The sequence below is a fragment of the Lathamus discolor genome, chromosome 5, assembly GCF_037157495.1.
Source record: "Lathamus discolor isolate bLatDis1 chromosome 5, bLatDis1.hap1, whole genome shotgun sequence".
Taxonomy (NCBI): domain Eukaryota; kingdom Metazoa; phylum Chordata; class Aves; order Psittaciformes; family Psittacidae; genus Lathamus; species Lathamus discolor.
Window position 1 is genome coordinate 109,609,173 of NC_088888.1, and position 16,267 is coordinate 109,625,439.

A 16,267-nucleotide genomic window follows, 5' to 3' on the forward strand; every position below is an offset into this window, starting at 1 on the left:
CCTGCAGGAAGGTTAGGGCTATAATGCTAACAAAACACTGCAACTCCAGACTTTACAGACTGGAAAGGGTCCAGAGAAAGGCCACAAAAACGATCCAAGGACTGAGCAACTGCATGAGGAAAGGCTGAGAGAGCTGGGCTTGTTCAGCCTGGAGAAAGGAAGGCTCAGGGGAGACCTTAGCACCATGTTCCAGTATTTAAAGGGTGGCTACAAAGAAGATGGAGTCTCCCTTTTTACAAGGAGTCATTTGGAAAGGATAAGGTGTGATGGGCACAAGTTAGTCCTGGGGACATTCCGACTGGACACACAATATTCCTTTCGGACACAAGAGGACAATTTTTCACCATGAGAACAATCAGCCACTGGAATAATTCCCCAGGTAAGTGGTGGACTCTCCAGTGTTGGACACTTTAAAGATCTGTCTGAGCAGGGCACTGAGACATCCAGTCTAGGTCACACTTTGCCTAGAAAGGTTGGACCAGATGATCCTTGAGGTCCCTTCCAATCTGGGATTCTATGGTTCACCAAAGGGCTAAACTGGACTTTCTCTACTCTGTGTAAAATGCTTCAAAACCAGAGTAGAAATGAAACCTGCTTACCAGCATGGATGTATTTTGAGCCTTTACACTCAGATACGGAATTATTTCATTTTTGTCTTTTCTACCGTGGGCAAATTCCAAAAGTACAAATTGAAATGGAAAAATACAGAGTGGTATTTTATTGCAGGTTGCATTTTTATATTGAACCAACAGCATTAATAAACCTTGCAGAGCTTTCTGAGAGGAAGATTTCACAGCTCCTCCATGTTCTACCTCATTACCTTTTCATTTTGTTTTGTTTGCTTCTTTCTCTCAGTATAAACATGACGCACTGTCAGGCATAAAGCAGGTCGGGTGATGACATTTTTTAATGTTCACATAACAACCTAACCTCCTGCTCACACTCATTAAAAAGAAAATAAGGAAACCCCCTGTTTTAAGTTTTAAATGCTAACTAGGTTCTATATTTGATTTGTTTTTCCTTCCCAACAACACTAATTTCTAATTGAACTGCTGACTCAATTAGCAAAATGTTGAAGTTGTTGAAACCTTGTATAATATTATGTCCCATTAACAAAGGGAAGCCAGTAGTGGTTTTATGCCAGTAACTAAATCCAGCACCAGCATTTTAATGGGTTATTTTAATTAAACAAATTAAATTAATGATGGCCTCTGCAGAATGATGAATTACACTATTTAATATATCATTGCTATGTGCTAATCCCATTTTTAATATTATCTTCAAACATCAATCAATACATAGACACAGAAGTCATACATGGACTGATCTCGAGAAAAAAAACAAAACAGCTGTTGCAAAAGAAACACAATAAAATGCAAATATAGTTATGGTCCACCTACAACCAAGATGTTACAGACTCTAAGAACGATAAGAAAGAACTAGTGTGCATTATACTAGTAGCAGTAGTGTGAGCTATATATATCAAGCAAAAAAATCAAATAGAAGTTGAGAACATGAGAAGGGTACCATGCATGTAAAATGCTGGGCCCAAGTGACTTAGAACAGTATGTAACATCTATAATATATATGATTTATATACATATATATTATATATATATCATTTATAATATAAAATATAAAAAATATAAAATAAAATCTATAATCTATAATCTATAATTATGTCTAATACACATATTATAAAATATCTAAATAATCAGATGTCTGCACAATTGCAAAGAGCCCTCAGCTGCTGGATTTTTGTCTTTTGTCTTATGTCGTTACTATTCACAGTTTCCTCACAACGTCATTTCAGGAAAAGATCTTAACCTTCTCCAAGTAAATGCTCAAGCCATCCCTCCCTCTCATGGTGTGGCATCTCCTATGACCAGAATTCATGTTCCATCTCTTCAAAGTGGATCACAGGGCCTACAACTGTTCAGGACCAAATACTGGAAAATGTGGGATGATCTTAGCTTCCAGAGAAAACATTTACAGTTGAAGTTATGGCAATGAACAGAACCATTACAGGAAAACTGGAAGAAGACTAAGGGTAGAACAGGCAACCAAGAGCCACTTTAAAATGGCAACCATAGATCCTAAGGAGCCTGGCAAAAGGTCGTCATCTTCTTCTTCTTGTTCTTCTTCTTTTGCCATAATTTTCAGTAACTTTTTTTTCTTCTAATGAAGCTTAATTTGTGTTATTTTAGAACAGCACCAGAAAGCCACATACAACAGACTACAAATGAGTTTCAGAGAATGTACCATGCTACTGACAACTACTTAAAGCAGACTGAGGGGTTTCTGATATCTGGCACACTAATAAAGCCTCGGTGACAGATAATACAGGATTAAATGGGAACAACTGACAAAGTGGAAAAGATGCAAGGTACAAACACACGTAGATAATACTATCATACAGAGTATAGCAGGCGTGCCTGAAAATGCAAAATGTTGTTCACATAAGACAAAACACTTGGTCTTAGCATCCTGAAATTCTAAGCATTAAAGAAAATGCGACAGGGCAGAGACCATCCTCCTGTACTTCACACTGGTGAGGCTGCACCTCGAATCCTGCTTTCAGTTCTAAGTCCCTCACTGAAAGAAAGACATTGAGGTACTGGAGCGGGTCCAGAGAAGGGCAAAGAAGCTGGTGGAGGCTCTGGAGCACAAGTCTTATGAGGAACAGCTGAGAGAACTGGGGGTGTTCAGTCTGGAGAAGAGAATGCTCAGGGGGACCCTACTGATCTCCACAGCTGCCTGAAAAGAGGTTGTAGTGAGGTGGGGGTCAGTCTTTTCTCCCAGGTAACAAGTGATAGGACAAGAGGTAATGACCTCAAGTTGCTCCAGGGGAGGTTTAGATTTCTATATTAGCAAAAATTTCTTCACAGAGAGGGTGCTCAGGCATTGGAACAGGGTGCCCAGGAAAGTGGTGGAATCACCGTCCCTGGAAGTGTTCAAAATATGTACGGATGAGGCCCTCAGTGACAAGGTTTGGTGGCAGTCTTGGCAGTACTGGGGTAATGGTTGTACTTGATGATCTTAAAGGTCTCTTTCAATCAAACGGATGTGATTCTATTCTAAGTCTAGACTAGTCTATGTGGGCTCTTTATTTTATTTAACTCACCATAGCTGCAGTGAGCCAGCTCAGAATCCTGGTGTTTATACCTGGGGAGACAGAGGAGCGAAGAAGCCACAGACAATATGGTAGGATGCTAATTCAGGCCTCTTAATGAATTCAGAGCCAGAATAAATCAAACAAAAACTGCGTTTAAAATAGAATAATAATAATAATAATAATAAAATCACCAAAACCAAAAACCATGAAATGGCATTATGCTCTCTTGTTTAAAAAATGACATGGTAATTCTAATGTCAAACTATGTTATAAATAGACACTTAATTATAATATCTTAGGTCTGGCATCTGCATTTTCACCATCTGAGAGGCAGAAGCTGAGGACTGTTTACTGCAAAGCTGGAGACCTAAACAAGATAAAGAGAAATACAGACTGAAGTTCAACCAAATCCACAATCTGCTGTTCTTCACACCCTCCACTTGACTATTGTCCTTCAGCCACTTCACACTGGAAGAGAAAGCAAAAGCCCCTGGCCTTGGATGCCCCAGCAGTTGCTGGCCATGGGAGCAACCTAGCCTTGGGGCACCCTCTCAGAATGCATCTCAGCTCAATGGCAAAGTGTGATCAACCATCACGCACCTAAATCCAGCCACATTGGGCTTCTTCTTCCTCCTTTCCCACCCAGTCCGTGGGTCCGCTGGCTACAGCAGCTACCATAGAAACCAAAGTGCTACTGCAGCACACAGAGCAGATGTCACGCGAAGCAAGATGAATGCGAATGTGGCGAGGGGGGGTGGATGCAAGAGGAGGAGGGAAATCAGCATCACACATTCAGAATTAAATGTTCCCACCAGAGGGAGTGAGTCATTTTTGAAGTAAGTTCAAAGCTGCAATATTTTTTTCCTACGCCTTCAATGCACATCCACAAACACGCAAATCTCCATCTTTTATTGGATGCAGGGCGAAACATAGCGACAAAAGATGAGGAAAGGCTGAGGCACTTAATGCCTTCTTTACCTCAGTCTTTAATAGTAAGACCAGTTATTCTCCAGGTGAGTTGGAAGACAGGGATGGGGAGCAGAATGAAGCCCCTTTATTCCAAGAGGAAATGGTCAGCGACCTGCTACACCACTTAGACACACACCAGTCTATGGTGCCAGATAGGATCCACCCAAAGGTACTAGGGGAGCTGGTGGAAGTGCTTACCAAGCCACTTTCCATCATTTATCAGTGGTCCTGGCTATTGAGGGAGATCCCAGTTGACTGGCAGTTAGCAAATGTGATAAATATTTTGCATCAGGAGCCGGAAGGAGGATCTGGGGAACTACAGGCCTGTCAGTTTGTCCTCAGCACTGAGGAAGATCACAGTCTTACAAGGAGTGGCTGAGGGAACTGAAGTTGTTTAGCCTGGAGAAAAGCAGTCTTAGGGGAAACCTTCTCACTCTCTACAACTACCTGACTGCAGGTTGTAGCGAGGTAGGGTTGGTCTCTTCTCCCAAGTAACAAGCAATAGAACAAGAGGAAATGGCCTCAAGTGGCACCAGGGGAGGTTTACACTGGATATTAGGAAACATTTATTCCTCCAAAGGGCTGTCAAACATTGGAAGAGGCTGCCCAGGGCAGTGGTGGGAGCCACCATCCCTGGGGTTACTTAAAAGATGCGGCACTTATGGACATGGTTCAGGGGTAGACCTGGAAGTGTTAGGATAACAGTTGGATCTCTGATCTTAAAGGTCTTTTCCAACCTAAATGATTCTATGATTTTATGATTCTAAATAAATGTGCTTTCATCTCTTTTGCACAGGTGTTTGAATTGCCTGTGCTCTGCTCTCTAATGAAAGCTGTGATTTTCTCGTGATGCTAAATTAATGCCTAACCTAAAACAACTATCAAAGCCAGAACTGTGCTGTCATTTCAAAAATGCCCTGTAAAGCTTTTTTCCTTCCTCTCCTTCCTGGATAGTGCAGAAATATAACATCATATAAAGTCAATATATATTAGACAGGCATTTTATGGCAAAAGAGTCACTCAATTTTTAAGACTAACAAGATATAGTACAGTTGTGCATTATGTTTTAACTCAAAGTAAAAAATAGAAACAACCAGTCTGCAGCAGTGTTTCATTTCCTCTGATTGTAGCATTTAAAATGAATATAATTGCCTCAAGTTTTGTTTTGATTTTTCATTTCACAAAAGGCCATTCTTATTATGATCCTTCTCCAACACAAGCATTATTCACCCTTCTTTCTTCCATTGGTATGTCTTGTAAATATCTAATTTATAATGCTTACTGCACTTTACTGATACATTTGTTGAAACATTAACTTGCAGTAGAATTGGGTGTTGGGGGTAGGTTACATGCTTTCTCTTTGCAAAATGAGAATTAGACCCCATTGATTTCTGTGGTCTCTCTCCAGTGTCAAGCACTGAGCATGACAACGGTGAAGAATCAATCTGAAAGGTGCTGAGTGCTCATCATTGTGCCTATCAATGAGGCTGAAGATGCTCAGCAAGTTCAAGATGCAAAACCATCAACTCCCACAGGCCTTCAACACTTCTGTATCTGCAAGTGGACCTGCACAGACACAATGATCAGTCCCTGTGGATAACAGTGAAGATTTCCACAACAAGATGGAAGGATAATTTACAAATAAATGGGATGAAACATTTGGTGGGCTTTCCTTGAGGTGGACTATATGATGAATTCACAACTATACACAGCAATGGAGGCAGAAAATGATGCCAAAAAAATTGCATCTACTTCTCTAGAGTGTATACGTTTAAATGATCAGCCTTCATACACAAGCGTTTCCCCGTACAATCTCACTTCGTAAATAATGTTAACACGGGCTACACGCATCTTCCTCTTTTCCACAGCAAAATATAAAACCCACAGAATCTCCTGTTGTCATCATTTACAAACACGAGTAGGATACTTCTGCTTTTAGCTGATATATAAAACAGTGCTCTGTGGCGTACACAGATGTGGACAAACAACTTGAGGATGCTGAAATGACAAGAAACCTGGTGGCTGCACACAAAGAGAAAGGAAAACGAGCTCCTGCATCTCATGCTACTGCAGACCTGCAGCGAGGCCACTAGAGGGCAATGACACAAATCAGGTTTTCCTCCAGCCCTGTTAAATCCCCTGATTTCGTTCTGAACGTTTTTCTTGTAATAATACCTCATGGGATAATGGGGAAATTTATTTCCTATGATTGTTGGCACACAAAATAGCCACCACGTATATATAATGGCAAGAAGAGTGGGATGAAAAATAATCATCCAAGATATAATTAGCTGATTGAGGTAAAAATAAAAAATACAGAAAGTAAAATGAGGGAGATTAAATTTAAAGTGCACATTTGTGTGTGGATGCGGATAAGGAGGAAGGATGCTACAAGCCTTCACTGCAATTTATAGCCCATCTTTTTTCAATATTTTCTTTGGGTGTTTTAAGCTCCATAAAACTTTACCTTTTGGGCTGAAAGTTGTCAATGAATTGTATCTGCTGGAGACAATTAATTTGCCACATATTCTAGGATAACAGTTGGGAGTCCTTCAGCATGAAGAACCAGTCAGTAAGCCCAAAGTTGCCTAAGTATTCAACTTTTTAGAAAAATGCGTTTTTCACACAAGCAGTAGATGGTTAGCATTAAGTATTCTAAAAGAGTGAATAAGCACCGATTTCCTGCAGCACTTCAAAAGGGACAAGTAAGACAAGACACACAACACTGTGCCAATTTGTACTTGGTTAAAAACAAAAACAAACAAACAAAAATGAAATGACATTCAAATGGTAAGGAATATAATTAGTGCCAATCACCATGTTTTTGTAGAAAACAGGTCAAATATAAACCCAACATCTTTCTTTGATGAGATGACAAAGTTTAGCTGACAAAGGAAACTTTGTAGATGCAATAGCTAATATTTTACATTTGATTTAGTACCATATAACTGTTTTGATTAAAAATAAAAGAAAGAAGTGCTACGTGGTATCAATACAGCAAATGATAACTGGATTGAGGTGGATTTTCGACAGAATCATTATGAAACACAGTGATAAAGCCTTAGAAATAATTATAAAATTAGTGCTGGTAAAATCGGAAGATGACATAAAGGTCAGAGTTACAGCAAATGCTGATAAGGCCAGCGTGCTCACCCTGCGCATTCGAGATAATTGTGGCATAGTTAAACCTCAAATTCTGCAACTAGGAAGGTGAAATCCAAAAATTTTACATCTAGGAACAAAGACTACAGGAACATCTACAGAAATGGATATCAACGGCAGTGTGCCCGTGGAGATTATTTGACCTTTATTTAGATCACTGATTAAATTAATTCTCTGATAGTCTATTCAGTTCTGGTATGTTTTTTTTGTTGTTGTTGTTTGCTTTTTTCCACAGAAAAAAGAAAACTGATTTTCTTTTTTTCTAAAAAAGCTGATTTTAACAGACAAAAACGTCAAGAAATCTCAAAACTGAACTTAGAGAATCTTTTTGGTGAAAGTCACTGATACGAAAACATTGATGAATAAAGCTACAATTTTGACTATACATCTTTCCCGATAAAAAATACTTAGTTGAATAACACTTACTATTCTGCTGAAGAGATGGTGCATCCCTGGCTTTCACTGTCAGTCACCTGCTGTTACAAATATATACCTTCACCTATTTTAAGCTTTGGGCTATGGGTCTTCATTATACCTTTCCCTACTAGCTTACAAAGTGCTTTTATGTGTAAAAGTTTTTCTTCTATGAACATCTTAAATACAGTTCCTTTAAAAATTGAAAAAGATGTGGTTTAACTGGCTCACCTAAAAATAACCAAAGCAAAGGAGAAAGGAGCAACCAGAATGGAAATACGTTAACCTCAATACGCCATAGGAAGCTGATTGCTTGGGGAAAGGTCAAAACCAAAAAATACAGAGCAGAGTCCCGGGGGCTGGGAGCACTGTGTCATTAACTTAGAGCAGCCTTCCAGTACCTAAAGGGGCAGACAAGAAACTTGGGAGGGGGCTTTTGACAAGGGCAAGTAGTGATAAGATTAGGGTGAATGGCTTTAAACTGACTGAGGGGAGATTTAGATTAGACGTTAGGAAGAAATACTTTTACTGTGAGTGCAAGTGGCACCCAGAGAAGCTGTGGCTGCCCTATCCCCGGCAGTGCTCAAGGCCAGGTTGGACAGGGCTTGGAGCACCCTGGTCTAGTGGAAGGTGTCCCTGCCCATGGCAGGGGGTTGGAACTAGATGAGGTTTAAGGTCCTTCCAACACAAACCAATCCATGATTCTGTGATTTCTCAGTATTTGGTGACACTTTCTGCAGAGCACACACCTACATGGTTCTGCAGAGGGAGGTATCTTAAGATACTTCAGGCTGCAAAAGAGGGAATATATTTTGTCTACCTTGACATGCTGGGTAGTTAGATCTACTTTTAGACCTTTTGATTAAATGGCACGTAATAAAGGTCAGCTAGAAAAAAACACAAGTTTATCGTTGTGTGCAGGGATAAAGAGACGAGAAGACTTTTCAGAAACACAGACCTGAGGAAGAAAGTGGAAAATTTCAAGACCAAAATAAATGCAGAACTATGAAGAAAGGTATGTGGGGCAAGGTCAAAAGACAGAAGACACTGGAAAGCAAATTGGAAGGAAACAAACAACAAATTAAGGCTGAAATACACTTGAGAGTGGGAAAATGAAGTGAGAAAGGCAGAAAAACTGATTTTTCTACATCAGCTCAATGGAGAGCTGTAATGTGGGTTTTCCTTGATTTTCCTTGTCAGCACTGCATGGTGTGAATGCAGACATCTATCTTGCTGGTACTTCACCAGTTAGGCTCACAGGCAGCATAAGATGACAAAATTCCTAGCTACAGCACCAAGGAATAAAATCAAAGTCATAGAAACAGAGACTCCTGAACGGAAATTTTTGAACAAGAGGACTGAACTCACAAATATCCCATCCCTCCTTGTCCTCAGACACACCCAAATATTTCAGTATAGGAGCATCTGTCCAGCAAGTTTTGTCCTTTTTGTTTCACAGCAGCTCTTAACAAAATATATTTTCATATTCCTATATGCCTGTGTACAAATGATTCATATACAGGCATAAGCACATTGATATACAACTGAGAGAGTACTTACATTAATATCTGTTGGAACTTCATGTTTTCCTGGGAATAATGGATATGCATTAACACAAAGAGAAATGTCCTGGCTTTTCCAAACTGGATCACTTTAACTTCCACAGTCCTACAAAACTCCAGGACAAGACTGATAATACCATTGATGGTACTGCCCATCAATCAGAAAGCCCATTCTGACCTCCTGCAATCTAGCCCGTACTGTAATCAGCATACATCCTGGATTGAAAAGAAAACAAGGCTAGTCTACAAGCAATCTGTAGAACTCAATAAAGGAGAAAAAGATCTTGATGCAAAAAGATTACAAGATCAAAACAGACATGACAATGTTGCTGGCTAAAGCATGCTCTGATTTTTCTTTCCAGGAAATATTGACTTGTTTTCCCAAAAGCTGAGAGCTATAGCTGACTAAGTGTCATACTTCAAACAGAAAATAAGACACAGAATTTTCTGACAATTCCTTTGGGAATAAAAATGCTGAAAATACAGAAACTCCTGGGCCAGATTTTTATCTCAATTGCATTACTGGAAATCCAAAGTAATTCCATTGATTCTAATGGTGGTGTTCTGGCTTTGCAGCTGTGCTGTTGATCTGCATTGTGTCCTGTGAGAAAATCTGGAGACTTACTTCAGCAAACATTAGCATCAGATTCTATCTGATGCAACTGCATGAGGGTATGGCAACTGTCAATACATGATGTAGTACATCTGGTTATCAACTTGGTTGAACCCGAGTGCTCAAGCAGACACTCCTATATCCAAACCTAAGCAGCATATTTTATAAATGTGGAGTATCTGTTGTTTCTATGTGTCACCTTTGTGGAGGTCGAAACTTCCTGAAGTGCCATTATGTTCTTATATTTGATTTGAAAAGCCATTTCAGACAAATTTTTGGCTTCAGATTTTAGAGTTGCATAAAGAGTGGAAGAGTGTTGCATGAGTACTTCCTTGAATTTTGGCTCTGGCACATTTTTGTCACTGAGAAAACTTGGGGTTTGAATAGTGTTGTTTGGATCCAACAGCTTTGCATTAAGGATAAGCAAACTATGGATAGCAGAAGTAACGCTCACAGACTTCACCACGCTCATTAAAAATGTATGTGTCATTTAAAAACGAAAAAACCCAGGAAAAAAACAAGAAACTTTTGGATTCATTTTTTAATTTGTATGGAAACTATAAACCAGGCCAACCCCTCTCCACTTCCCCAGATCAATGCGGAGAGTCCCACTATGAGCCCGATCTTTCAACACATTGTGAGACTCGGTACATCTCAAGATGATTTTCTGTTTTGTCTTCCAGAAATTTTTGCTGAAGTCACTTTTCAGGGCTACGTTCAACCCAAAGAGAACAAGATCTGACCCAGAACGGCAACAGCTAATCATAATTATCTTCCTTTTGCCTTGGCCTTCTTCTAGACTATTTTATCATGTCCTCCCCATAACTAATCTCATTTAAACTAAGCTCCTTGAAAACTTCTTGGACAGAAGAGGAAAACTTTATACCATGAGAACAACCAGCCACTGGAATAATCTCCCCAGGGATGTGGTGGACTCCCCAACACTGGAGACCATTAAGATTCTGCTGGACAGGGAAGCACCCTGGGGTGCTGGGACATCTAGTCCCAGCTTTGTCAAGAAGGTCATGCTTTTCCAAGAAAGGTTGCACCAGATGATCCTTGTGGTCCCTTCCAACCTGGGATTTTCTGAATCTCTCTGATTCTATAATTCCCTATGAGAACTATATCCTGTTTCCTATAAATCACTGTTCACTTAAACCATAATTATTAATATCCTTATCAAATTTATGCTCCTGACATTTAATACTGCTTGTGAAACTTTAAAAGTGCTGTAACAGATGCATAATCAAGATCAAGAAATTCAAAAGCCTAAGACAGAAGCTCTTCAGAATGATCCTGTATGCCACTGAACCATTTACAAACACATTTATAGGCTGATATGAAGGTATTTAGCTTTAGTGCGTTCTCTTGCTACTGCTATGACTAGGACGTATAGGAAACCTATGCCAGCTGGAGTGGCAGCTGGAGGCTGGGTCAGATAGTGTAGGACAACTCAAATAGCAGTAGACTCCTGTAGGCAAGTCAGCTTAGCTCTTTATATCTTCATCTTTTGAATCAGCAGGGGGATCTGCCCTGAAGACTGAGAATTCATCTGCCTAAGTGTATGAAAGCTTGATGTCTAGTCAAATTTAGGATGTTTTTATATTACTGGCGAACTGAATAGAACATGCAATATAAAGCAGGAAATGTTTTATTTACAACCCATTCTTGGAGTCAAATCTATTTGCTATTTACATTAGTCTACTGGAGGACAATTTCTAGCATTAGTTTAAATATCCAATATAAGTGTTAGCTTGAAGCACTGGTTTCACATTCACAGTACAATAAAGAAAATGGCTTCTTTGCTGAACTCCATGACCACCCAGATGAAAAAATTACTGTAAAACAGAAAGTATGGTTTCCTAATGTTGTTCATAGTCCTACTTTCGAATGCATGATTAGCTGTATTTGCAACAGTCAAAGGGCTAAGTGAAACACCCAGCCTTTGATCAAATGAACAGCATATATGCAGAATCAAAAGCTAAAAAAAATCTTGCTTTCTTCAGCATTGACAAAAACAAGCAACATGTGCTGTTGCTGCATCCAGGGGAACAGAAATAGCACGCAATTGGTAGCATACTGCACTGTGCATAGGATGGTGTCACTTCTCCTCGACCTCAGTGACTTTTGAGAGGTGTCCTTAGTCCTCCTGTGCTCACTTCCATTTTCATGAGGACATACTCATCCTGTACATCTCATAGTTTCAAAATAAAGACATCTTGATGGTGATATTAAGATGTTTTTCCACCCACAACATGAGATTAGATTCTACAGCACAGAAACATGGGAAAAAATGTTAGGAAAAAAATGCCAGATAAACAATAACTATAATATTGAGTAAACTCATGTCATATGTTGCAGCTGCAAAGAAAAACATATGGCACTGACCATGCCTACCATAACAGAATTCCCTACCAAAAAGGCAGAAAAAAATAGACACAGCACGTACCACAAAACTTTATAAATGCATCATATAGATGCATTTCAGCCTAAATTCAAGAAAGAAATTCAGTTCACGCCATTAAAACTTTTATCTTGTTGCCACTGTTCACACAAAACCTCCTCATCCACAGTTGAACGCAGCTCTCTCTTTCTCAGGAGGGTTGGACTTAAAAAAGGTATCTCTGTAGCACAGATGAGTGATTACAAAACAAATAATGGCTTAGCTTATCAGAGCAGATTTGCTTATTTTCATAAAAACTACCACCATCAATCAGAAATCAAGTAGCTACTATTCACATCAGAGTGAAGCAAAGATAATTCAATACGTAAAGCTCTGAAATAGACATAATTTGAAGGTGAGTAAGCAGGCGTTATTTTTTTATCAGCTCTATTGTATTGCTTTAATAACAACCTGCTTTTTAAAAGACCTATTTAAATTTCCCAGCCAAAAAACATGTGAAAAGCTGTCTCCCAGCCAAAGCATGTTCTAAACGCACACAGCGATATTTTACATCACATAAATGTAAATTCACTCCACAGGGCATTCCTTTTTGAGTCCAAGACTCAAAAACATCAATCCTGTAGGTCTGTAAACAGTCTTTCCTCCAGCCTTGACAAACACAATCCTCACCACTTCATTTCCTTGCAGACTGCTGCTCCAAAGCTCATTGCACTGGCCAGGAAACTCCAGCTTTTTAATCTCTTTTCTATGATATCAAATATGAAGCTCTTGATTTTGCAGCTGAGGGTTTTGTTGGGCTGCTCCCTCATCACCTCACAACAAGCTTATGAAATTTACACAGTACCTGTAAGGCTGCTGTGCTGCAGAGACTGTTGCATTTCCTGAAGGCCAGTGCTTTGAGGTACTACTGTGGTGTAAAGTCAATCTCAGTGTTAATTCAGTGTGTTCCAAGATCTCCAGTGGCAAGTGCAGTATCAGGAGTGCTATTGTGTAACTGCAGCCACACTGAAAGTTGGCCAATGCAAATGAACGATAGCACTGTAAATCCACAACTGTGTAAAATAACACTGATCCCCATTCTTCCCCTGGTCACCCATGATTTATCATGCAACTGTTCAGGACTTTAACAGTTAAAAAAACCAACAAAATAAAACCCACCCCCCACACCATTCCCCAAACCCATCACTGTAAAACACAGTAAAAGCCACAGTTTCAATGTCTTCATAAAAATCTCAATATTTCTATACTCCTGTGACTTTCAGCCCTTATTAATCTCCCGGATTACAACCATGATGCAAATGACAGCAGTTCTCCCCATCAACTTCTCTTAGCTGTAACAAATCAGGAGTTTATTACCTCCTCACATCACCCAACATCTCTGTCAAGACCTCAAGATTCATAATTATTCACAGAAAGGCCCTTTATGGAAGGATCTTCTTATGACAAATATTTGTATTCATAAAAAAGTTATACACCTGTGTTTTGCTCCCTCTGCATGGTGTTCATTGTCAGTGCTGCCCTACATGAAGATGCAGAGATATCGGCATTTTTTGCATACTACTTTAATATAAGCCAAACTTAGAAAGGAGTTACTCTGAAACCTAGGAGTTACTAGTCTGAAAACCTAGTGTGTTAGTGCTTGACAAAAGAAATGCTTCAAGTGATTCAGAAAAAAATAAACAAATAAATACAAACTTTTTCCCACCCTGATTTCACTATTTGGATTACTGCCCAGATAATCCATTTGAAAACCAAATGCAGCCTAGCAACTGTCTCGAAAATTGAGTAACCCCATGTTCAACTGCACTATAAAACTTCAGCTTCAGGCAAAACTGATGGAACAGCCCATTCGCAGCACTTTCACCAAGCCCTGGCCCTCATTGTATGTCTTTCTGATTACACTTACATTGTGTTACAATTTACTGGCAGCACTATAGTATTACAATATGTATTACCACTAGCCAACTCTGTATGCATTCAGTTTCATCAAGAGCTAAAGACACATGGCTCGATGCATATTCATTGCTGCATTGCCATTTCTCAGCTGTTAAAACAGCTGCATGAATCAGCAACAAGTTTCACAACTTAAAATAGATGTAACCCTGCAGGATACTTGGGCTCACTGTGCATTACGATTCCCACTCGTAGGCTGGTAGGAGCTAAGGACATAGTGCACTTAACAACAGTATTTCTCCACTCAAGCATAGCACTACCCTAAAGGTATAAACTACATTAGTGTTTCAGTTTGGAGCAGAAGTGTGCTTTTGTAATAAATCTCCTATCCACTGGGACAGATGAACTCATTTTGATGGAGCTGTACCAGAAATGCACCAGTGACTTCCACCTGCTAGTAGCATGTGTGCTTCTGAGGACCAAACTATAGCTACAGAAGGGTAAACCCTCTTCAAATGCACATAGTGTTTTCTGGATCTTCAGTACAAAAGGGTTTGTTCTGCAGATATGCTCCTCTCTGCCCACACTGATTGCTGAACATAGAGCTGAACATGGCTGCCTGACTTCCACAGAGGAGCTAGCACTTCTGGCTAGCCTTTTTGGAGGAAGGAATTCATGATATAAACTTTGGGGTTGGATTTTTTTTTTACACTCAGCTAAGAAAAATGTTTCCTTTAAGTTAACAGCCCTACCTGCCTATGAAAAGAAATCATCTAGTAAATAGGTATCTTCTGTTCAGAGGCCATTCTGAGCTCTCTTCCAGGTCCTCAGCTAAAAAATACCGTCTAAGAGCACATGCAAAATTATCCAGGGAACAAACAAATAAACTGCGTTTTGTTTTTATTCATTTGCTATGCCAGGAAACTCTAGAACCACTCATACATATTGCAGTTATTGTACTTCCTATATTTGTTAGTCCTTCCCCTATTTGGTGTATGCACCACTGCTTATCATGGAAAAATCTAGTGTTACGCTATCCCTGCATGTTTTTATCTGTCATCACATGCATAGATATGCATGTGCCACTGCCAGAAGAGCTTGGTATTTATTTTAAATTACAGGAATGATAAGGAAAGTGGTTGTTTTACATTAAAATAATATAACATAAAACATTAATCATGAAAAGAGATTCCTGAACACGTTGTTTGCTAAGTATGTTTCCCATACAACCATGCTACTGCTACTGCAATACCACAGATACTATTGTAGATATTGTTGTTAACAATACATAGAAACCACATATCCTGTAGGAATTTCGATATATATTTGTTGTGTTTCCTTAGCTGGTGACACAGACCCTTCCTTCCCCCTACTTCAGTGCAAAAACAAACTCTACATGTGATCACTTACAGAGTTGTGCCTAATTATATAAATGTACTAATTATACACACTTTTCAAATGGTGATAGACTTCAAAGTAGGTAAATTTTAAATTGTGCCATTAAGGAAATCTATTTGATGATGGAAATTTCTGTAATATCATATTGCAATCTCCTACATCGTAATTTTGCTTTCAAGTCTGTATTAATTTAATGACAAAGAACAGCAGAGAATAATAGAGTTGGGAAAGCAAACTGAAGGCTGTAAGATTTACAATGTGATGCTGGTCAGCAGATGCTAACAGAAAGGAACAAAAACAATTTAGAAAAGGAATGGATCTAAGGTAAACAATGAGTAGAAAGAAGTTCTGCATCTAAAATATGAATACCCAACCTTCAGAAACCACTCAGTTAATAAACACCTGCCAGACTGACTTATCCCCATGTGTTCAGCTACTTACAAGAAAATATATATATATGTCACTGAACACTTAATTTACATGCACAGTTATCACACTGCTAAGCACGACTTGCAAATTAGTTAATGCAGTTCAGAGCATCTCTTTGCATGCAAAATGACACCAACTGTATATATAAACCAGCTCTAAAGAGCACACATAGCTTAGCCCACCAATATCATACACACACACATTTAGGCAAACCAAACCACCACACAAGACTGCAACACATGCACCTCCTTTTTGGACCTTGGTAGATGCTTCTGACTGATATAACCTCACTCTCCAAAAAAACCCAG

General features: G+C 39.3%; 1 protein-coding gene across 1 annotated transcript in view; it reads right to left on the minus strand.

Moving 5' to 3' along the window:
• The window catches only part of MSRA (methionine sulfoxide reductase A), a 291,015-nt gene that overhangs the window by 77,847 nt on the left and 196,901 nt on the right, over positions 1–16,267 (minus strand). The gene's annotated exons all lie outside the window — the stretch shown is intronic.